The sequence below is a fragment of the Scyliorhinus torazame genome, chromosome 4 (assembly GCF_047496885.1).
Source record: "Scyliorhinus torazame isolate Kashiwa2021f chromosome 4, sScyTor2.1, whole genome shotgun sequence".
NCBI classification, from domain to species: domain Eukaryota; kingdom Metazoa; phylum Chordata; class Chondrichthyes; order Carcharhiniformes; family Scyliorhinidae; genus Scyliorhinus; species Scyliorhinus torazame.
In genome coordinates this window covers 302,502,368-302,507,367 of record NC_092710.1, presented here as the reverse complement: position 1 = coordinate 302,507,367, position 5,000 = coordinate 302,502,368, and the positions used below count along the sequence as shown (strand labels likewise).

The 5,000-nt window shown below is 57.2% G+C and overlaps 6 non-coding genes across 6 annotated transcripts; all 6 read right to left on the bottom strand.

The window, feature by feature from the left end:
• Positions 1-176: 176 nt before the first annotated feature.
• Positions 177-295, bottom strand: LOC140413375 (5S ribosomal RNA). The gene has a single exon (XR_011942546.1). It is a non-coding gene; the product is annotated as a 5S ribosomal RNA (ribosomal RNA).
• Positions 296-989: 694 nt separating this feature from the next.
• Positions 990-1,108, bottom strand: LOC140413252 (5S ribosomal RNA). Its single transcript, XR_011942427.1, has one exon. It is a non-coding gene; the product is annotated as a 5S ribosomal RNA (ribosomal RNA).
• A 694-nt stretch (positions 1,109-1,802) lies between these two features.
• LOC140414400 (5S ribosomal RNA) lies at positions 1,803-1,921 on the bottom strand. The gene has a single exon (XR_011943535.1). It is a non-coding gene; the product is annotated as a 5S ribosomal RNA (ribosomal RNA).
• Positions 1,922-2,615: 694 nt separating this feature from the next.
• Positions 2,616-2,734, bottom strand: LOC140413241 (5S ribosomal RNA). Its single transcript, XR_011942416.1, has one exon. It is a non-coding gene; the product is annotated as a 5S ribosomal RNA (ribosomal RNA).
• Positions 2,735-3,428: 694 nt separating this feature from the next.
• LOC140413229 (5S ribosomal RNA) lies at positions 3,429-3,547 on the bottom strand. The gene has a single exon (XR_011942404.1). It is a non-coding gene; the product is annotated as a 5S ribosomal RNA (ribosomal RNA).
• A 690-nt stretch (positions 3,548-4,237) lies between these two features.
• On the bottom strand, positions 4,238-4,356 carry LOC140413216 (5S ribosomal RNA). Its single transcript, XR_011942392.1, has one exon. It is a non-coding gene; the product is annotated as a 5S ribosomal RNA (ribosomal RNA).
• Positions 4,357-5,000: the final 644 nt, after the last annotated feature.

Sequence of the window (5,000 nt, the reverse complement as noted above, 5' to 3'; positions counted from 1 at the left end):
GCGTTGCAAAGGCCCGGCAAAGCTGCAGCAGCTGAATGGCCCGACCAAGCCGCCTGCCTGAGTTGAGCCCGCAGGCAAGTGTTGGGAGGAATGGCGAGGACGCAGAGAGCAGCAAAAGGTTGGCCTGCCTCTGGTGTGGAGAGTGCTTGGCGTGAGCAGTCTCTGCTGGCCGCAAAAGCCTACTGCACCTGGTATTCCCAGGCGGTTTCCCATCCAAGTACTAACCAGGCCTGAGTCTGCTTAGCTTCCGAGATCAGACGAGATCGGGCGTTTTCAGACTAGTATGGCCGTAGGCATCTGCAGCACCGTCTTCTCGCCTATTCAAGCTGGCCACCCTAGCACCCTCGCCACTTCTTCTTTCCGGTTGTTTTCAATTTTTTCTCTCTCTTTTTCTACTTCTACTTCTACTTCTCCTCCTCTTTCTCTCCTTCTCCTGCTAATTCTAGCCTATATGCCTGATACTCGCTCCCTTTCATGCCATCCCCACCGAGCTCTCTTTTTTCTTCTCCACCTCCTCAAGGAAAACTGCAAGCCCCGCCTACCTCACACCAGCCTGCCGCCTGCACGCTGCTGCCTTTCCACATTGCAACGCTGCGCACTTCTCTCAGCACAGCCAGCACAAGGGTCAGGCAGGCAATGCAAGCCAGCTCTCTCTTCCTTCGCTTTCCACACCAGCCCCAATGCCACAACTTGCATTCATGCGGCGCCTTCAGGCTAGGAGAGAGAACGTCCTGCCGACACACTGGCTTGCGGCCACACGGGCCAGCTGGCGTGCCCATCAAAGTGCAGCACGCCAAGGCACACAACCGTGCTGCGTTGCAAAGGCCCGGCAAAGCTGCAGCAGCTGAATGGCCCGACCAAGCCGCCTGCCTGAGTTGAGCCCGCAGGCAAGTGTTGGGAGGAATGGCGAGGACGCAGAGAGCAGCAAAAGGTTGGCCTGCCTCTGGTGTGGAGAGTGCTTGGCGTGAGCAGTCACTGCTGGCCGCAAAAGCCTACTGCACCTGGTATTCCCAGGCGGTCTCCCATCCAAGTACTAACCAGGCCTGAGTCTGCTTAGCTTCCGAGATCAGACGAGATCGGGCGTTTTCAGACTAGTATGGCCGTAGGCATCTGCAGCACCGTCTTCTCGCCTATTCAAGCTGGCCACCCTAGCACCCTCGCCACTTCTTCTTTCCGGTTGTTTTCAATTTTTTCTCTCTCTTTTTCTACTTCTACTTCTACTTCTCCTCCTCTTTCTCTCCTTCTCCTGCTAATTCTAGCCTATATGCCTGATACTCGCTCCCCTTCATGCCGTCCCCACCTAGCTCTCTTTTTTCTTCTCCACCTCCCCAAGGAAAACTGCAAGCCCCGCCCACCTCACACCAGCCTGCCGCCTGCACGCTGCTGCCTTTCCACATTGCAACGCTGCGCACTTCTCTCAGCACAGCCAGCACAAGGGTCAGGCAGGCAATGCAAGCCAGCTCTCTCTTCCTTCGCTTTCCACACCAGCCCCAATGCCACAACTTGCATTCATGCGGCGCCTTCAGGCTAGGAGAGAGAACGTCCTGCCGACACACTGGCTTGCGGCCACACGGGCCAGCTGGCGTGCCCATCAAAGTGCAGCACGCCAAGGCACACAACCGTGCTGCGTTGCAAAGGCCCGGCAAAGCTGCAGCAGCTGAATGGCCCGACCAAGCCGCCTGCCTGAGTTGAGCCCGCAGGCAAGTGTTGGGAGGAATGGCGAGGACGCAGAGAGCAGCAAAAGGTTGGCCTGCCTCTGGTGTGGAGAGTGCTTGGCGTGAGCAGTCACTGCTGGCCGCAAAAGCCTACTGCACCTGGTAGTCCCAGGCGGTCTCCCATCCAAGTACTAACCAGGCCTAAGTCTGCTTAGCTTCCGAGATCAGACGAGATCGGGCGTTTTCAGACTAGTATGGCCGTAGGCATCTGCAGCACCGTCTTCTCGCCTATTCAAGCTGGCCACCCTAGCACCCTCGCCACTTCTTCTTTCCGGTTGTTTTCAATTTTTTCTCTCTCTTTTTCTACTTCTACTTCTACTTCTCCTCCTCTTTCTCTCCTTCTCCTGCTAATTCTAGCCTATATGCCTGATACTCGCTCCCCTTCATGCCGTCCCCACCTAGCTCTCTTTTTTCTTCTCCACCTCCCCAAGGAAAACTGCAAGCCCCGCCCACCTCACACCAGCCTGCCGCCTGCACGCTGCTGCCTTTCCACATTGCAACGCTGCGCACTTCTCTCAGCACAGCCAGCACAAGGGTCAGGCAGGCAATGCAAGCCAGCTCTCTCTTCCTTCACTTTCCACACCAGCCCCAATGCCACAACTTGCATTCATGCGGCGCCTTCAGGCTAGGAGAGAGAACGTCCTGCCGACACACTGGCTTGCGGCCACACGGGCCAGCTGGCGTGCCCATCAAAGTGCAGCACGCCAAGGCACACAACCGTGCTGCGTTGCAAAGGCCCGGCAAAGCTGCAGCAGCTGAATGGCCCGACCAAGCCGCCTGCCTGAGTTGAGCCCGCAGGCAAGTGTTGGGAGGAATGGCGAGGACGCAGAGAGCAGCAAAAGGTTGGCCTGCCTCTGGTGTGGAGAGTGCTTGGCGTGAGCAGTCACTGCTGGCCGCAAAAGCCTACTGCACCTGGTATTCCCAGGCGGTCTCCCATCCAAGTACTAACCAGGCCTGAGTCTGCTTAGCTTCCGAGATCAGACGAGATCGGGCGTTTTCAGACTAGTATGGCCGTAGGCATCTGCAGCACCGTCTTCTCGCCTATTCAAGCTGGCCACCCTAGCACCCTCGCCACTTCTTCTTTCCGGTTGTTTTCAATTTTTTCTCTCTCTTTTTCTACTTCTACTTCTACTTCTCCTCCTCTTTCTCTCCTTCTCCTGCTAATTCTAGCCTATATGCCTGATACTCGCTCCCCTTCATGCCATCCCCACCGAGCTCTCTTTTTTCTTCTCCACCTCCTCAAGGAAAACTGCAAGCCCCGCCTACCTCACACCAGCCTGCCGCCTGCACGCTGCTGCCTTTCCACATTGCAACGCTGCGCACTTCTCTCAGCACAGCCAGCACAAGGGTCAGGCAGGCAATGCAAGCCAGCTCTCTCTTCCTTCGCTTTCCACACCAGCCCCAATGCCACAACTTGCATTCATGCGGCGCCTTCAGGCTAGGAGAGAGAACGTCCTGCCGACACACTGGCTTGCGGCCACACGGGCCAGCTGGCGTGCCCATCAAAGTGCAGCACGCCAAGGCACACAACCGTGCTGCGTTGCAAAGGCCCGGCAAAGCTGCAGCAGCTGAATGGCCCGACCAAGCCGCCTGCCTGAGTTGAGCCCGCAGGCAAGTGTTGGGAGGAATGGCGAGGACGCAGAGAGCAGCAAAAGGTTGGCCTGCCTCTGGTGTGGAGAGTGCTTGGCGTGAGCAGTCTCTGCTGGCCGCAAAAGCCTACTGCACCTGGTATTCCCAGGCGGTCTCCCATCCAAGTACTAACCAGGCCTGAGTCTGCTTAGCTTCCGAGATCAGACGAGATCGGGCGTTTTCAGACTAGTATGGCCGTAGGCATCTGCAGCACCGTCTTCTCGCCTATTCAAGCTGGCCACCCTAGCACCCTCGCCACTTCTTCTTTCCGGTTGTTTTCAATTTTTTCTCTCTCTTTTTCTACTTCTACTTCTACTTCTCCTCCTCTTTCTCTCCTTCTCCTGCTAATTCTAGCCTATATGCCTGATACTCGCTCCCCTTCATGCCATCCCCACCGAGCTCTCTTTTTTCTTCTCCACCTCCTCAAGGAAAACTGCAAGCCCCGCCTACCTCACACCAGCCTGCCGCCTGCACGCTGCTGCCTTTCCACATTGCAACGCTGCGCACTTCTCTCAGCACAGCCAGCACAAGGGTCAGGCAGGCAATGCAAGCCAGCTCTCTCTTCCTTCGCTTTCCACACCAGCCCCAATGCCACAACTTGCATTCATGCGGCGCCTTCAGGCTAGGAGAACGTCCTGCCGACACACTGGCTTGCGGCCACACGGGCCAGCTGGCGGGCCCATCAAAGTGCAGCACGCCAAGGCACCCAACCGTGCTGCGTTGCAAAGGCCCGGCAAAGCTGCAGCAGCTGAATGGCCCGACCAAGCCGCCTGCCTGAGTTGAGCCCGCAGGCAAGTGTTGGGAGGAATGGCGAGGACGCAGAGAGCAGCAAAAGGTTGGCCTGCCTCTGGTGTGGAGAGTGCTTGGCGTGAGCAGTCTCTGCTGGCCGCAAAAGCCTACTGCACCTGGTATTCCCAGGCGGTCTCCCATCCAAGTACTAACCAGGCCTGAGTCTGCTTAGCTTCCGAGATCAGATGAGATCGGGCGTTTTCAGACTAGTATGGCCGTAGACATCTGCAGCACCGTCTTCTCGCCTATTCAAGTTGGCCACCCTAGCACCCTCGCCACTTCTTCTTTCCGGTTGTTTTCAATTTTATCTCTCTCTTTTTCTACTTCTACTTCTACTTCTCCTCCTCTTTCTCTCCTTCTCCTGCTAATTCTAGCCTATATGCCTGATACTCGCTCCCCTTCATGCCGTCCCCACCTAGCTCTCTTTTTTCTTCTCCACCTCCCCAAGGAAAACTGCAAGGCCCGCCCACCTCACACCAGCCTGCCGCCTGCACGCTGCTGCCTTTCCACATTGCAACGCTGCGCACTTCTCTCAGCACAGCCAGCACAAGGGTCAGGCAGGCAATGCAAGCCAGCTCTCTCTTCCTTCGCTTTCCACACCAGCCCCAATGCCACAACTTGCATTCATGCGGCGCCTTCAGGCTAGGAGAACGTCCTGCCGACACACTGGCTTGCGGCCACACGGGCCAGCTGGCGGGCCCATCAAAGTGCAGCACGCCAAGGCACCCAACCGTGCTGCGTTGCAAAGGCCCGGCAAAGCTGCAGCAGCTGAATGGCCCGACCAAGCCGCCTGCCTGAGTTGAGCCTGCAGGCAAGTGTTGGGAGGAATGGCGAGGACGCAGAGAGCAGCAAAAGGTTGGCCTGCCT